The sequence below is a fragment of the Lissotriton helveticus genome, chromosome 3_2 (genome assembly GCF_964261635.1).
Source record: "Lissotriton helveticus chromosome 3_2, aLisHel1.1, whole genome shotgun sequence".
Classification (NCBI taxonomy): Eukaryota; Metazoa; Chordata; class Amphibia; order Caudata; family Salamandridae; genus Lissotriton; species Lissotriton helveticus.
Window position 1 is genome coordinate 245,000,056 of NC_136062.1, and position 19,120 is coordinate 245,019,175.

Sequence of the window (19,120 nt, forward strand, 5' to 3'; positions counted from 1 at the left end):
GTTAATTGTGTCAATTTGGAATCATTTAAATCCATTAGCCCAGAATATTATTGTATCCGTGTAGGACTCTAGGACTAATGGCAGCACCATAATCAGAGAAACTAGAATTATGCAACAGGGGAGGACTACATTTTTTTATCAGGGCTTACTAAATTATGCGGTGAGATGTGGGGTAGAATTAATGCATTATTTGTCATCTATTTTATTTATTTTTTTACACATGTTCACACTGCCTGGGGAAAGGTTTAACCTCATTGGAACCAGTTTTAAATGCAACTACAACAACAAACAGCTGAAAAGTGACCAATAAAACTTTGCAAAGGTTTGTTGGACAGTGAAGCAATATGTCAATGCGTTTTTAATAACTTTTAATCTGTTTAAATTGGCTTTAAGTTCAAATCCGCAATTTATGCAGTAGATGATGGATTATGTGGCAAATGTAACAAATACATACTTGCGTGTAAAAGAGAAGAGAGAATAAATGCACAGTCACCGTCGCCCCAAAACTAGTTGTCTGTTCTTTAAGTTCCTTCCATTTATATTGGCGAGCTCCACCTTTCTCCTAGCACGTTGGGAGACTGAGAGTAGGCAGGACAGCTGCAGCACATCTTCACTGTGCTGCTGTGCAATTGTTTCCAGTGCTTTTCTTTGTATAATGGGCACTGGCACGGCTCCTTCTCATTCTGTATCTGTTTTGTATTAGTGAAACTTGACAAGTCTTCTCACTTAAAAAGAGTCCAAACTTTGCCCGTGTGTGGGTTTTTTTTGTGCTGAATATAGTATCATGAGCAGGACACCTGGAATGTTATGATCCAACCTCTGCTGCGTAGTCTGCATAATTATCGATTTACCACATCTATCACATAATCTATCACCAGCTGCATGATTTTTAGAATTTAACAAAGAAAAATGTGTTTCTAGCTCAAACGGATCAATAGTTACTAAAACACAGAAACATGTTGCTACACAGAGGAAGGCTCCTCACAAAAGTCGACTGGTCACCTTTCAGTTGCCTATTGCTGTATTGTGTGTTAAATTGGTACTAATGAAGTGTAACCTGTGCCAAGACAGTATTAACATGTAAAAATAATGAAGTTATACTATTAGAAATTGTGCCACTTTATGCCACATAATTTGGCTTTTCTTGCTGCTAACTTAAGTAATGCCTGACCCATACTTTGATTTTTTTCCCAGCCGCATAGTTCCAGTGGCCCTCGCCTTAAGCTAGGAATAGTGTCACAGAAAAAGAAAATAAAACAAACCACTACTAAGATATATATCCTGATGGTGTGCGCATTTGCAATTCCTTTTCTTGCAGTGGCAAAGTCGTTCACAAGTGCACAGTAATTTGGCTTAGAAATCGAGGTTGCAGGCCTGTATTTTCTATTTTCTTTTTTATTTTTTGTGAAAGGGGGCCTTAGGAGGGCCATGGAGCTATTTTGGGAGGATCTGGCGCACCCTTTAGAACTGGGCCTGCTCTACAACACCCTACTCTATGACATTCTATTCCTCTGTACACAATTCCCTCTACGCCACTCCATGCCACTTAACTCTACTCCACGAGACTCTACACCACTCCACAAGACTCTTTAACGCTCTACTCCACGCTCCTCTAAACAACTAACGTTTAGCCCTGCTGCTGTACAACATGGCAAAAAAACATTGGCAAAGCCAATAGCTCTTGCGTAGGTAGTCCGATTGGCTTTGCCAATGCTTGTTCAGTCCAGCTTTTCTTTCCCTCCCGGCGTTCTTCTTGTGGTGTGAACCCCGCCTACACCACAGCTTATCTTAAACTCAGTTAGCTCCAACTGAGCACTCCTCTTTTTTCACCACCTACCCCGTTCCACTTTCACCCTTGAGTCTCCTGTCCCTTCTTGAGTCTCTGAACAGCTGCTACACTCTCCATACTTAATGCTAGCTTCCTTAATTACAACAGTTCTTTTCTAATGTCTGCCTTGCCTTCTGGTGCGGTGCCTTCATCCCAGCTCCCTACTCGTTCCTTCACAAGATGTTCCCCTCAGCTTTTCTTTTCCTCCTGTATTTCAGCTCACTTTTCTACGCCTCTGCTCGCCTCATTTTCATTCCCCATTAGATCCCTCCAAGTGCCCATTACCTCCATTCACCATTTACTCTCTCCCTCCCTCAGCCTAGCCCTTTTTGCCAACTTCAGATGGAGCACGCCTTCGCCCCCACATCCTCTTTCCCTCGTCTTCTTTCCCTCGTCAGCCACAGCTCTCCTTTCCCTCTTCAACCTCCCTTCTTAATGGCTCCAGCGTCATACTTGCCAATAGGGCAATCTGGTCGTGCCAGAAGGACTGGTCTGTCCGATATGTGTGTGGGTCGTTTTTTGTGTGTTTGTGAGACTTTTGTTATGGTCTGGTGGGCCAGTTTTGACAGTGGGTGGGACAGTTTTGGGGAGAGGTGTGGCGCCGCGGCCAGGGCGACTGGAATCTGGGGATCAGGGTTCGATCCCCGGCTCCGGCGCCAGGTTAGCCCAGCACCATGCGACTCTGGGAAGTAGCTTGCTTAATCTTCCCGACGGCCCCCAGCGCCTAGAGACCCTTACGGGTGATTGTGCGCTTTACAAATGTGGACTTTACAGTTGATTACCTGATATTACCACAAACATTGCTTGCGGAAAGCACAATGTGTGCAGTTCCCCATGCCTTGCAAAACACCTACAAAGCGTGGCTTTCTTTTACAAGTTGAAAACTGCTTTGATTTGCAAACGTGGGCCACTATTTATCTTTTTTATTTTTACTAATGGGTGCACCTTTATTTTGGTGCACATCAGCAGAAGTGTAAGGCAGGGAGTTTCCTGTGCTGTGAACCCGAGGAAGGGGTAGACCGCTAAGCAAGTAATCTGGTCAGGGTGCCTGCTTGCCTGAAAGAAATGTAAATATGCGCAACTGGTTAATCTGCAATTGCAAAGGGTGCTTGGAATCACTGGAATCACTTGAATCTCCGTGATAACACAGATTTGGTCTGTTTGACCCACTTGTGGGACAGGTGACCCACTTGTGGGACACCCCCGCGCCGCACGGCCACCAGCTGCTGCGTGTGCCCCCCTGCTGTGCCCTCTGCCTCGCTGCCAGCCGCGCTGCCGGCTGACCCTGCTGTCGTTGCTCTGTCCGGTTTTTAAAATCATTTGTGCTTGTTTTTTTTTCCCTCGTTGTTTTTGCCCGTATTAAGTGTTTTTGTCCAGCATTTGTGCTTGTATTTCATAGTTCTGCCCGTGTTAGCGTGTTTTTTGATTCTCATTTGTGCCTGTTTTCCTCGTAGTCGCTGCCCGCTCTCCTTCGTGTTTCCCGCCTTACTCGCCGCCCCCCGCTTCCCGCCACCACCGCCGACCCCGCCCCTTTTTTCCTTCTGTTCCCTCCCCGTTCCCGCCTCCCAGCTGCTCCGCCCACCCGCGCACTTGGCCTTAAAAGGCGACCGTGCGACACAGGTGAGTGTGACCCACTTGTGGGACACCCCCGCGCCGCACGGCCACCAGCTGCTGCGTGTGCCCCCCTGCTGTGCCCTCTGCCTCGCTGCCAGCCGCGCTGCCGGCTGACCCTGCTGTCGTTGCTCTGTCCTGTTTTTAAAATCATTTGTGCTTGTTTTTTTTTCCCTCGTTGTTTTTGCCCGTATTAAGTGTTTTTGTCCAGCATTTGTGCTTGTATTTCATAGTTCTGCCCGTGTTAGCGTGTTTTTTGATTCTCATTTGTGCCTGTTTTCCTCGTAGTCGCTGCCCGCTCTCCTTCGTGTTTCCCGCCTTCCTCGCCGCCCCCCGCTTCCCGCCACCACCGCCGCCCCCGCCCCTTTTTTCCTTCTGTTCCCTCCCCGCTCCCGCCTCCCAGCTGCTCCGCCCACCCGCGCACTTCGCCTTAAATGGCGACCGTGCGAACGCGCAGCGTTGACGCGCAGCGGGCGCGCCGATTGTGCGCCGAAGGCGCGCCAAAGGTAAGCCCGTCTGCGCCCGTCTGCGCCCGTCTGCGCCCGTCTGCGCCCGTCTGCGCCCGTCTGCGCCCGTCCGCGACTGGATCGCGACCAGCGCCAGGACCCCTGGCCCCCACCGACGGAAGCCGACCCGACGAACCTACAACGCCGCCGATCTCATCGCACTCAACACCGGCCGCATCCCAGGATGTCATCGAGCCGCCCCGAAGCACACCCACGGACCCTTCAGCTGCCACGCCTGCAAGTTCACCTGCATCCGGACTCACCCTGCACCAGCACTCGCCAAGCCGAACTTCAGCAGCAACCACCTCAAGTGCATCCTGCTCAACACCCGCTCCGTCCACAGACACGCCGTAGAACTCTGGAACCTCCTCGACACCACCGCCCCTGACGTTGCCTTCCTCACCGAGACCTGGATGAACGCCTCCTCAGCCCCAGACATCGCCATCGCCATCCCGGAGGGCTACAAGATCATCCGGAGGGACCGCACCGCCAACCTGACGGGAGGAGGCATTGCCATCATCCACAGAGACACCATCCGCATCACGACCAACACCGACGACACCCTAACCACCGCTGAACACCTGCACTTCCAGATCCACACCAACCCGAAGACCACCCTCAGAGGCACCCTGATCTACCGACCCCCGGGTCCACGCACACGATTCAGCGAGGACATCGCCGACTTCGTCAGCCCGCATGCCCTCCCCTCCGCCGACTACATCCTCCTGGGGGACCTCAACTTCCACCTGGAGAACAACAGCGACCGCAACACCATCAGCCTGCTCGACAACCTCGCCAACCTCGGACTCAAGCAACTGGTGACCACCCCCACCCACCTCGCCGGACACACACTCAACGCCGTCTTCTCATCCAGCAAAGACGTCACCTTCAGCCACGCAACAGGACTCCACTGGACGGACCACAGCTGTGTCCACTTCAGCTTCAAAAGAACGACGATCCACCACCACCAGCAACAGGTTGCCCGAAGAAGCTGGAACAAGATCACAGCCGACCAGCTCACCGCTTCCCTGAGCCAGCACCCCCCCGCCAGCTCAGCGAACCCCAGCCAGGCCGCCGACAACCTCACGAAGTGGATCAACAACGGCGCGGACGAACTCGCCCCTCTGAGAACCCCGCCCAGCAGACCCTGCAGCAGAAAAACACCATGGTTCACCGACGAACTCAAGAGCTCCAAGAAGAACTGTCGAGCCCTCGAGAAAGTCTGGAGAAGGGAACCAACGACGGACAACACCAACGACGGACAACATGACCACCCTCAAGCTCGCCACCCGGAAACACCACCAACTGATCCGCGCCACCAAGAAAAATACATACAAGGACCGGCTGGACGACAACGCACACAACTGCAAGGAACTCTTCAACATCGTGAAAGAGCTCTCCAACCCCAACGCCGGAAACAATGACATCACCCCGTCGCAAGACCTCTGCAACTCCCTCGCGTCCTACTTCCACAACAAGATCGCGGACATACACAACAGCTTCAGCAACCAACCAACGCAAGCCACAACCGCAACAACGCCACCCACCACCACCCTCCGCACCTGGACTCCGATCAGCACCGAAGACACCATCCGCACAATGAACTCCATCCATTCCGGATCTCCGACTGACCCCTGCCCTCACCACGTCTTCAACAAGGCCGACGCTGTCATCGCACCCCACCTGCGGGACATCATCAACACCTCCTTCGACACCGCCACCTTCCCTGAGAGCTGGAAGCACGCCGAACTCAGCGCTCTTCTCAAGAAACCCACAGCAGACCCCACCGACCTCAAGAACTACCGTCCCATCTCGCTCCTCCCGTTCCCGGCCAAAGTCATCGAGAAGACCGTCAACAAACAGCTGGCCGCCTTCCTCGAGACGAATGGATCCCTCGACCCCTCACAGTCTGGCTTCCGAGCGAACCACAGCACCGAGACCGCCCTCATCGCTGCCACCGATGACATACGAACTCTGATGGACAACGGAGAAACAGCGGCCCTCATCCTCCTGGACCTGTCCGCGGCTTTCGACACTGTCTGCCACCGCACCCTAGTACAGCGCCTCGGCAACATCGGAATCCAGGACAAGGCACTGGAATGGATCACCTCCTTCCTTCCACAGAGAGTCCGCCTACCACCGTACAAGTCAGAGGCCACCAAAGTCATCTGCGGCGTCCCTCAAGGATCCTCACTGAGCCCCACCCTCTTCAACGTCTACATGAGCCCCCTCGCGGCCATCGCACGCCAACACAACCTCAACATAATCTCCTACGCCGACGACACCCAGCTGATCCTCTCCCTGACCAACGACCCCGCCACCGCCAGAGCCAACCTGCACGAAGGGATGAGAGAGGTAGCCGAATGGATGACGACCAGCCGCCTGAAACTGTACTCTGACAAGACGGAGGTCCTCATCCTGGGCTCCTCGCCCTCCGCCTGGGACGACTCCTGGTGGCCCCCCGCCCTGGGCACCGCACCCAAACCGACGGACCACGCACGCAACCTGGGCTTCATCCTGGACTCCTCCCTCTCCATGACCAGACAAGTAAACGCCGTCTCCTCGTCTTGCTTCAACATCCTGCGCATGCTACGTAAGATCTTCCGGTGGATCCCCACCGAGACGAGGAAGACGGTCACCCAGGCCCTCGTCACCAGCCGACTGGACTACGGCAACGCCCTCTACGCCGGAACCACCGCCAAGCTCCAGAAGAGACTCCAGCGGATCCAGAACGCCTCGGCCAGACTCATCCTCGACATCCCCAGACGCAGCCACATCTCCGGACACCTGAGAGATCTGCATTGGCTCCCGGTCAACAAGAGAATCACCTTCCGTCTCCTCACCCACGCGCACAAAGCCCTACACGACCAAGGCCCGAGCTACCTCAACAACCGGATCAACTTCTACACTCCCAAACGCCTCCTCAGATCAACCAGCCACGCCCTCGCCGCCGTCCCCCGCATCCGAAGAGCGACAACAGGAGGAAGGTCCTTCTCCTACCTGGCCGCCAAGACCTGGAACTCACTCCCAACCGACCTGCGCCTGACCCAAGACCACCTCTCCTTCAGGAAGAAGCTCAAGACCTGGCTGTTCGAGCAGTAACGGCACCCCCCCCCCCAACCCAGCGCCTTGAGACCCTACGGGTGAGTAGTGCGCTCTATAAATGACCTGATTGATTGATTGATTGATTGATTGATTTGAGTGGTATTAAAAGGGAGTCATCAGCATACGTTTTTAAAGAGTGTGTTTTTTAAGAACAGTAATACAAGAAATTGCACTACGTACTAAAAACTGTATTTTGGAATCTTAAACCTTTTTGTGAATTTTATAGCAGCCTATCTTCTACTATGTGTAATGCAAGTTTAAAATAGTGACTTGCTTATTCACACTGCTGTATGTCATAGACTGGGACATTTCAACACCATACGTGGCACTAAACATTCACAAGTCACTTTTCTCCACTGCACGGACCAGGTTTCAATTCTGTGGCCCTCTGGTTACATACCCAGACCTTTGCAGTGCATTAACTAATACATGTTTCATAATGTACGATAGAGCAATTCCCACTGATTAACTTAACCTACATTTATTTGTAATTTAGGCTGTGCATTATTTTATATGAAGTTGCCTGAAGGTGGAAGACCGAATAACGCACAGAATATTTTTTTTGCCACGCCATTCACCCCGCCCGGAGGCTCGCTTACCCCGCCCCATTTGCGCCAACATCACTGTTCCCACAGTAATATTTAATGCACTTCAACCACTGCTGGTGAGTGTGGCCGGTGTCCGCCAGCTTCAGTGAGCACCAACAAACGAATCCTCACCGCCGCTGGCCCTTAATTAATGTGCGATGAGAATGAAAGTCTCCAGCTTTTCCTGTTTCTTGCGAAGTACTAATTATTCCTATTTGAAGATGAACTTTCGGCGCGTCCACCATGGCCACACGCGTATTCGAATCTTGCCATGGTTCCATGGTGGTTCACAACTCCTTCCTTTTAGAAAGCGGATTAAAACTTGGCTCTTCCCCTAAATCCCTCACCGTCACCCGTTCCTAGTCTCTCGTTATTTTTTTACTTTTTTTCATTTTAGGAGTAATCTCTCAGCGCCAGGATACCTGCCAGGTGACAGATGCGCTATATAAATGTTTTAAATAAATAAAATAAATAAAGGTGACTGAAGTGGAAACAGTACATTTGCTGGTGTGACCTGCCACATGCGGACCTGTTTCAGCTGTGGATTCCCACTAGAGCAGAGGGGATCTGAACATGCCGTTCTCACAGACAGCCCCACGAGGAAGCCAGTCTCTCATTGAGCAGAGAAACGAAATGGGAATCGAATGTGACCCATTATCACCCCCAAAGAGAGACCTCGGGGACATCAGGTCTCGCTCATTTTGGGAGACACATTTTGAGAGCAGGTTGGTTTCACCCACATCAGTATTGCAGGGTATTGCTAGGACCGGATGTCTAAATGCTATTTAAGGTTTGGCCTTTGAGGGCGGCCCCTAGGGACTTCTCCTTTCGTGTAGTGATGAGGTACGCATAGTTGGTAACTTGGTACTCTGTCAGGCTTCACAACGGATGCCTATCTGTTGACAGTGCGTCATTTTTAGAACCTCCTTGGCTTTGCGCTGGTGCCACTCGCACAGACACAGGAGGTATACGAACAGGGAAGACTGACACGGGTGGAACAATGGGTGGGAAATAAGACACATTAACAAATGGACTAGCGTAAGACACTACAATCCGAGTCGTGCTCCACAGCTTCCGTCAGCTATTCACCTATCTACCTTAGTGAGCTGCGGTGGTGTTCTGTTAACTTTGCATTCATTGTGATTGTTTCATCATTTAAGTAATGTCCTTTGCCATGCTATTGATGTCAACATCACTCTGACCTCACTTCCCATGATGTCATCAAGCATGCTATTAGCGTTCACTCTTACGAATTCTGAAAACTTGAGAGCACTGCCCCCTGAAGCACACTGATACACGTGAGGGAGGGGGCGTAGTGTCTCCTTGAGTGCATCCTTAGGTGCACTCAAGAGACCAGAAGTCAACATGTGAAGCGCTACAACGCCTCGCCATGGGTCGTAAGCACAATATAAATGCAGTTGAATTTGCAGTACTATTTGACACAATGTAGAGCAAAGGTGCTCACTGGGAGTCGGTGTGTCCTAGTGGAAGCAGTCCCACCTGACCCGTCTACCAGCAGACAGAAGTCGGGCTGCGTACCTCTCACCCCTCAGGGAGAGGCGGTGTTACTTTACTAGGAGACACTGAACTAGCATTCTAAGCAAAGCATGAAAAACCAGAGTCGCGGCAAATATCTTTGGTCAGTAGTTCAGAGATGCACGTGCTTTGTACAGTTTCAGCATGTTGTTTTTCTGGGCCCCTTCCCTATGTACGTGTTGGCCAACATGTGGTTCAAACACAGGAAGAGACGAGACGTTGTAGCTGCAAATTTAAAATGCAGAAGTTTTACATGTGAAATTCCGTTGGCCTTTGAAATGCAGGCTCTGAAGTGGTAGAGGATGGGTCAAGTTAAAGATTTAAACTCTCATGCCTGGCATGTAGCATGCGGCCGAGTGACAGCATTACAATCGGAGTGTTTGTGAACCGTGATCAAGTTATCCTAAACGTGGTATTCAGAGAGGATACGTTAAACTATGTTTAATAAAGCCAAAACATTATTCAAAAAGAGGCGGGCATTTTTGTTTTAATAAAGACAAACTGTAGGCCAAAGGAAAAGACCGGTGAAATGGCCCTTAAAGTCCCAGTCCTACAAAGTCTGGTTTTTCTCCACTTTTACAGTTGTACGGAAACCCCTGAGGAAAAGCAGCTGAGAGGCAGAATGCTGGCAGTTACTTGCGATGGGTATCGGAATGTTAGTTACCTATGCAGTGGCGTAGCTAGGCCCTATTACCCGTGGCGGCCCAAGACGGCCGTAAAGGGGGCTTGAGGGGATGGGGTGGACGTCAGTGGCAAACAAATCCTGGGTTTGCTCCCCACACCATCAAAACTCGTATTGCCCCCCCCCTCCTATGCCATTGAACCTATATTTTTAAAATTATTCTCCCCTGTCCAAGGATTGTGCTCGGAGGCTCTGCCTTAGGACATGTGCCAAACCTGTGTGACCTGTCCTGCGAGGCGAGGTGTAGGGAGTGCCGCCTGGGCCTGCTAGTGTTAACTTATTACACAACATTATCTCTAAAAGGTGAACTGCAGGGAGGGGCGTGTGAACCAGATTTCTCAACTGACAGTTGTTTCCTCTACTCACTGTGAATTCTGCCCAGGATTTAAATTCGTTTTTTTCCTCCATACAGTAGACTGATTACTAAATTGCTTCTAACCGCTTGGGCAAATTGATCTGTGCCAGGCCCTCCACACGCCTGGGCACCTGGATTGTCACTGTCTGGGATGCTGCTAGTGCGATTCGAACTGGTATTCTTCCTTGTCTTGGCAGTGGCAGTCTATCCATCATAGGGGATGCGCCTGGAGGTCACAAAAAAATTGACATTAACTTCGTATTTGATTTCCCACCCACCCTTCCCATTTGTTGTCAGCCATGCCGGTGTGATGGAATGTTCAGGAGGAGACGGTTCCAGTCTAGGAATGTAATGCATCTATATAAATGCCCATAGATTGTTATAGTGCGCTACTTAAATACAGAGCTCTATTGGCGTAATATCGCTACTCGGCTGCGCCTCTTAGTCCTGCTGCAGGGTTTGGGCTATGGAAGACGAAGACCACATAATGAGCCAAGCCACCCTTCCTCCCCCAAGTTTCTTAAGGGATCCTTTACTTGTAGGTTTTTGGTAAACAGGACTCCTGTTTGGATCATAGTTATTTGGCTTCTTCATTCATATTGTCCATGCGATTACAACTGTGTTGCTTTCTCACTTGTGTTTGCCCCTGCCCTCTTCACCATTTCTGACTATTGTGTGGCTCACTTCACTGCTATTCCCTTTCTCATCGTACTGCTGTGTAGCAGCCACTCCAAGAACGCATGGGTGACATACCTTCTTGGAGTGAGTTTTCAGAATATATGTAGAATCTGATGTGTGGATCGTCTTGCTAATTAGCCCTTAATACGATTTTGTTTTTAAATCCGGTCCCCAGTTAACTTCGAGCAGAATCTCCTCAAGAGAAGCAGTCCTCCACCTTAAACAACCCCCTTTTTCCGCCATGACACACCATCTGGGGCCTCTGACCAGCTGGATCTCCTTGAGATAAAGACACTTACGCAGATTTGAAGGAATTCTGCCATGTAGTCACTGACAGATCCAAAGAGAAGGCCCTCTCATCCCATCGTGTATAGTCTCACCAGGCCTGAACAGAAGTTCCTTGAAGTGCGCATCTTCTAGATGTGAAGCCCACACCTTCTGTCATATATGTCACCAGATCATCCTGAACTGTCCTTGAGGAAACCATTAAAGGAACCTCCCGTTCGTCACCCTCACATTGTAAACAAGACGTCCCCCTCCAGGAAAGCAATCGTATGCTTCCAGCAGGCCAAGTCGCCCCGGTTTCATTCAACGACCCCTTTATGCCAATGAAACCATGTTTATAATTGCACAAGATTGCTGGGACGCAACCCCACTTGTCTGCCTGCCCAGATCTTGTATGGGCACCCGTTTAGGTATCATACTATTGGCACCCCTTGTTAGTTGTATTTGGGTATCCTTTTGTAACATCATTTTATAACTTGCTTGTCCTAGTCCTGCACTTTGCTAGCACTAGAAAAGAGAGCCCTTTCAATATTAACGTTGAAGTGCAATGGGGCAGTGTTAACCAATGCAAGCTTCCCACTAGGTGTCTCTGATGCATTACTCTTTGTAAAACTTCTTCTTTCATAGATTTCTACCCCTCCCCAAAAAATATTAAGACCGTATTTAATGATTAGCTAGACTTTAAATGTCCAGCATATTGTGCAATGCTATTTGAACCAAACCCCCTTGATTCCTTATGTTTTGAATGTAGGTCGATCTAAGACAACAGTATAAATCAAAGGTGCTGCACTCAGACCTCCCCACTACACTAATTGGAATCCTTTGTTTGGAAATGAAATAATATCCTGCAAGCCTATTTACTGGGCAACCGCAGTATACAAGATAGCAAAAGAAAGAATGACTCTACAGGATATTTATCAAAATATTACAGCTAAGATCGTGGTGCGTACCGGTTAGATCGGTAACCTGCATGAGAATCAAATGCCAAACAAGGAGTATCATTTATTGATTAGCATACTTTTTTCTGCAATCCGAAAAATGGAAAAACTCTAACCATTGTTTTTCACAAAATATTGTTTGCCCAGGTTTTTCTCTAATGGCTGGCAAACCCTAACGTTTGGTATAGAAAGCAGGACCTAAGGCAACAGTCTTCGCACACCTGGACACGTAGAGAGCCAAATGTTATACTCTATTAATCACCCAATTCTATGGATTTTCGAAGTGTTCATTTATTCAGCCCACACAGATTCATATTCCCAGTTTGCAATTGTAGTGGTTTTTAAATTGAAGACCAGTGCCTTTCATTTGGAGTCTGTTCTTTCAGACGGTAGGGATCATTCATTCGCCCTTTTGGAATTTCTCTTCCAGTAGTTATATTCACATAGCCTCACCAAGCGCATGGGACAGCAATTATAACTGAAAGAGAGATTCCTAACAGATGACTTTCACGATCACCACCATCCGATAAACATCTATTGCATATTTCTGTGTTTATTTTTACAACATGACAGCCAACAGGGTATAGGAGTCCCTCTTCGTCTGGCCCCAATTTGATGGTTTAGCAGTAATCAATACTTGTATAATCAGTACTCATCAGGAGGAGATAAAACAAACCTAAATACACAAACCAAAAAGCAACATACTATGTAAATACATCAAAGTTACAATTCTTCAACGCACTCCATAGAATACAATACATATTATCTCAAGGATGGATATTAATACTACTCTGTCAGAATACCATATAGGAACACAACTAGCTGAACACGATTTTTTAAAATTTAAATATAAAAACATCTTTAACATATTGGCTTAACTCAAACAACGTTTATATTCTCAAATAATTCTATAAACAAAAACATTTGTTGAGTATAACTATCAAAATATGTCGAAACTTATTTATAATGACACTTTAAGTACATCATTACTGTAGATTTTCTCTATAACGAACACTTTAGTTGCCATTGAATGTTTAAGTGGAGCACAGTATGGGAATTTTTCTAGCTTTAGTGCAGAGACCATGTAAGATTTTTTTAAAGACAGCTTGGCATGTACAATACCCAAATCCATTTATTACTGACCCAAGTAGCAACAGGTAGAAGAAAGGTAAACAATACAGTGTGATTTCTCTCCATACGTATAAAAGCTAGCCACATCCATAAACCTTCTCTTACTGCAAGTATTTGTCAAAATGGCAAAGTCTTCCCATGAAGGATGTGAAGGAATAGCAAGCCATGGAGAAGAAAGGTTTCATCGGGAAGAGTCAAAACAGAAGACTGGGGCGCAGACAACTTGAGAAGCCACAAGGAGGCACAGAACCAACCTAGCACAGCTCTGAAGAATATAGTGATATTGTCTTTATTCTGCGGTCACCGGTGTGGCATCTAAATGAGTGTAAACAGTAGCCAGCAGCATCCATCCATGAGTACAGCATGTGAAGGCAGCTAATTCCCCGAAACATCTGGCAAAAGTTTTCCAGTTGCAGCATAGTCATGTAAAAAGATATCCAGACCACAGCACATTATACGTGAACAGCCAGTGAAGGATGCATACGATGCCTAAGAAAACATCCTAACAGGAAAATATCCATCAAGCAGAAAACTGGGCTGAAAGCGCCAAAGTCGTGGTCTTGAAAAATCTGCAAAAGAAGGTGTGAGGGGGTACCAGGACAAAAAGGTCACTGGCAGGCACAAAGCAAAATGTAGCGTACACATTTTGTTTACGAGGAAACCACAACCAGCAAGGGAGACCAAGTAAATGAAGCTCTAGGAGTTCAGGAGTCTCTAAGAAAGTGAAGACTAGGGAGAAATAAAGAGTGATGGCGTAAAATAAGCTATCATTGGCAAAGCCAATATGTCCCTTTTAATGTGCGAGAGCGAAGTTATTGGCATTGCCAATGCTTGTTTGTCAAGCATTCTTGAAATAAATAATGAAAATAGAGGAAAAACACTTATTTGTTAAGGAAGCTCAAAACTGAATATTAAATTCAGCCTCTTCAGTCTTTAAAAATTGCATGGTTTATTATTTAAAAATTTATTCAAGGCCCTTTACAGAATTTCAAAAGCATCTTAGATATGATCCAGCTTAAAAATAACACAGAGGAATAGTTCAGGTACTTAAAGAAACGTAAAAACTGTCTGAGGCAGTATCGGAATTTAAAGGAAAACCCTTGCTACTTACTTTCCACATGACTTGGTACTGGAGCAAATTCTATGGCCATTTGGTCTCTGCAGGAGTCCAGGGTAAAGATTTATGGGCCTACGGGAGAAGAGACATTTCTTATCCATTAAGTAAACCTTCCACCTCAAATGGAGGCTGCGCGCAGCAGCCTGCCTCTCCCCTATTTCATGCATCATGCGGAAGATCATAGAAAACCAACCTAATAAATTTTTACTTTAATGCAACCTGGCAAAAATATACCAGTTTCACAGTTTCAGTGCTTTTACCTATGAGGTGGGATGTGAAGCGAGTGACACCGAATTCAAGAAAACATATGCACTCCCGTGGAGAGTTTAGGGCAAAAGAAAAATATAGTTCCCTAAATGTGTGCGGGTGTAAATGTGCAAGTCATCCAATCCAAAGTATGTTATGCTCCAAAGAAGGTACAATACAAGAAGAGGAAGAAAAACTATTTTTCAAGAATTCGCCAAATGCGATTCACTAGAGAGCCATCAAATGATGCAAATCCCACTGAAGTATTGGTATTGTACACAATAGGTCTTCAACAACAGTAGGGGAGATGAAAAAAGACCGAGTCAACAAACCACATATAAACGTATACAAAAGTTTGTTAGAAGACATGATTGATATAAAGTGAACATAACTCATGGTGAGGCACATGGAGATAGTTGCTTGAGAGAGAAGGTGGCAAAATATTGGAAGAAGACCAACTGTTTTTGAAAAACGTAGTTAAGCATTGGCTAGAAGTACACTTTAGGATGATGGGATACCGTGGTATAATGTAGTGGTATGGTGTACCCCTGCTGAAAAGTCGCAAGATCAGCCTGAAATGCAAGAATAAAATAGTCTCTCTGGAAGGCCACATAACAGATAATGGATTAACTTATAGCAGTGACACAACAGGAGCAAAGTTAAAAGGGGCTGGCCCCTTGTGTCAAGTCCACAAGTGAAAGAATGGACATATGTAAGAAGGAAGGATAAAAGCAGAGGGACGAAAAACAAGTGAGAGGTAGCTAAACCGAACTACAGCAAGTATCTTGATAACCCACTGCGAGGGCCTACGGGATATCGTATTTTCATCATTGTGTTTAATGAAATCTTATATTTTCTCTGCACTGAATCTGGGAGTGTCCCCATTTTCAGGCAAGACATCGAGGCGGTTTAATATGCTAGTTCAAAGCCCATGGAGAGCTTGTTCAGCCATGTGGCCCTGTGAGCTTAATTTAGCAAGATGGACTGTCAAGAAGCAGCCTGAAAAAGGAAGGCATTAGAGATATATTGGGAGTAGTGGGACTTTGAAACTCCAATTTAAAAACAAATAGAAGACGATTTGAAAGGAATTAACAGGTTCTTGTCTCACAACCACAAGTCCAGAAATGATTAGGAAAGGCTTTCAAATGCTCCCGGGCCATCTGTCAACCTCACTTTTGACAAGACATTCATGAATGATAACAAGTATGTCCACGACATTCGTGTTGAGAATGACGACATGATTGCTTGCTTTTTGCCAGGCCCTTGAAGGCAAAGGTGAAGGACACTCCACCAGCATTGTGAGGAAGGCCCTCTAAGGCCCCATGCCTGAACAACCAGTTTTGGATTCAGCAGGAAAGGGGTACAAGGCCAGATTTCCTTAAAAAACAGAGGATTATAAAGAAAGTCCTTACCTGGAGACATGAAGATTGAGAAAAGGAAGGGTGTAATATGTTGGAAGATTGGATATAGAAGGAGTGACTGAAAGAGGGGTTATAGGGAGGGAGATGTTGGGCCTCTTAGGAAAGTCTTGAGCATCCCTGGAACAGGACTGCAATATAGAGCCAACAACATTTCACATGAAATACCTTTTAACCAAAAGCATTTGAGTCCTCATTTCTGTTGACAATAATTCAACAAGACCAATAAGATTGAGAGGAAGAGGTGGTGCCTGTAATAATTGGGGGGGGGGCACTTATTCAAGCTGTGGAAAAGTAGGTTCAGAGGACCTCTTTCTCGTAAACTTTGACATGAACTCGGAGAGGCAAAACTCAGTGAAGATTCTGAAAAGAAGGGAAGACACCTAAATGGGAACAGACTTGTACAGGATACTTCGGAGACGTGAAAAAACCCAAAGAGCCTGTTAATGAAAGGAAACCAAATGTAAGAGATGAGAAAGTTAAGGTTTGCCATGGCAAGCATCAGACTCTCTGGAAAACTAGATCATGAAAATGATTAAGATAATCCAAGATCAGAGAAGAGGAAATTAAGAAAAAGACATCTGGACATGAGTGAGGTGGACAGCGACATCCTAGACCTAGTCTGGCAATGTTTTAATGCACGGTCAATATCTTAGCAGTCAACAAACCTGAACATTGACAGAATAAATGGGAGTTGGTTAATGCAGGCCTATCTAGAGAAGGAGAATGAGGATTCTCTAAGCCAGGAGTACTGCAGTCTGTGATGTGGGGGGTAATTGGCCCAGCAATGGGATTAACTATTTCTCAGCAAGATAGGTTGACTATCAGTTTGTCTTGGAGATCTGAGATGAGAGAGTACCATTCAATGATTGCTTACTATATGTAACCCTCAACGTACAAAATACGGATTTGCAAAGTCTCCTTGAAAGTAATTAACTAAGAGATTAGTTATTTTCTCGATAAAAAGCCTATGAAGTTCAAAACCTAATTTGTAACATTTCTGCAAAATTATTAACTAGATTACGTCAAGAAAGCATAGATTTAGTTAGTGAAAAAGGGAATACATAGAAATATACATGGAGAAAATCCTCTAAACAGACCCTCCAGGATTTTGTGTTCTGAAAAAAAAAAACTCGTAATTGAGACTTTTTGTAAAACTCTGGGCAAAATCTTAAAAATATGAAACTTGGTTAAACCATCAGTTTATTGGCCCTGCACTGCTACACTAGTTCATTAAAAGGAGGGTGGGGAGGAGAGATTTGATTTCATTTTCTCTCCTGCTCTGCACAGCATTTGAAACTACTATGAGCTTCCTCGAGGCAGAGCTGGCCTCCAAAAAGCTCAAAACAAACCACTAGGGCTAGGCCATAACCACCCGGCGGGAAAAGACTGCTGCAAACTGGGACCCGTCAGGAATGTGAACGTCCGGCCTCCTCTGGTAGTACTTTCTCCGGGATCCCACTCTTGTCATCCTCTCTCTTTGATTTGTTCCCCTTCCTCCAACCACCAACCCCAGTCCTCCTTCAGTTCACGCATCCCGGTGTGGTACCCGCCCCTTGCATTTGAACTCTTTCCCACCCCTCCACTCGTTCTTTTTTCCAGCGCACCTCAGTGCAATTTATTAATCTCTGACTCTCCTCGGTCACCTCTTCTAGCCCCCTTCTCCCTCATCCCCCATGCACAGAGCAGCTTGAAATGCATGCTGTTGCAGGCATTGTTAAGTGGCCTCCTCCACCCTCTTCTCACCTTCGGTTAACATAAGAGTTGGTTGCAGGGAGTCACATTAACATCGCCCTCCTGCAGAATGCATTTGATGCTGGGAAGAGACGTGTCAGGATTGTGCCGCAGAACACACATTTTGAAATGTAAATATTCCCTTTCTTTGGCAACAGTCCTCTCTTTCCAGCTCATGATTGCTGCGTGGTACTAGTTTACTGACCGGGCCACTGTATTGTTTGCCAGCCACAAATGGACTGAATTTTTTGTATTTTTTGAGGCTGCAATTTTATTGTTTAGCGGCCGCACAATTTGGTAAATCTGTCCCCAATGACCCGGGGAAGTATGGGGTGAGAGGGAGATCAGTAATAAAGATATTGTAGTTCTTGGACAGCCTCTGTGTATTGCATAAAAATTCTATATGCATGACATTATTATATATAAGCACAATCCCTTACAGTTGTATGAGATCCAGCTGCTCAACCAGGTGAGCCTTCTAGATAATAGCTCCTTGAACTTCCTACCAACTCTTGAAAGCAATGATTTCTTTATAGTTAATCTATGAGAAGACAAAAATAATTTTGGTCATGTAAACTACATAAAGGTAATCTCAAAACACTGTAAGCCAACTCTCTTAAACATATTAACTTTTCTTTGTTAGAGTGGTAAAATTATACTATTTAATTTTGAAAACATAATCAAATCTTCTTAAATCTTCCACTCAAAATGTGTTTGCTCGATGTTTCTACTTGTAGACCGTTCAGCTGTAACAGGATCAGCAAGAAATTACAGGCAGACAAGTAACCCCAACTGAATATTTATAATGAAGTACTTATGAATGAATAAAATCATACTCCCTATTTAAAAAGTGTACTGCTAGTTACTAGAGACAGCAAACCATAGAATGCACAGCACTGACAACATAGTTCACCACTAATTTTTTTAATCCGTATTTATACATTATTTTTCCTCCTAATGGTGTCTGACTTCTTCACTTACAATAAAAAGGTGGGAAAAAGAACCTGAAACTGTTGTATTACTTGTAGACTTAAATATTAATTAGTATTCTTTTTTACCAAAGGAAAATTAAAAGAAGGTAACTGATTTAGCAATTTGTTGAAAATCTTCCTACATTACAAAACCTTCTATATATAAAACGATGTTTATTTTGAGATGCAAACAAACTTATTTGATGATCTAGTTTCTCCAGTTATCCACTAGAGCCAGATGGATCTTTTACCTAGGTTTAATCAATTAGTGCCCCTTTCCAATCCCGCTCATCAACATATGGGGACCGGATATCACTGAGAGAGAAACGTATCTGCCATAGAAGAGGCACAGTCCATTGCACTGTATCACAAAAAGAAAATGTGTAGTCAAG

At 46.2% G+C, this 19,120-nt stretch overlaps 1 protein-coding gene across 1 annotated transcript in view; it reads left to right on the forward strand.

Moving 5' to 3' along the window:
- Window positions 1-19,120, forward strand: part of SCAMP2 (secretory carrier membrane protein 2) — a 298,231-nt gene that overhangs the window by 99,165 nt on the left and 179,946 nt on the right. The gene's annotated exons all lie outside the window — the stretch shown is intronic.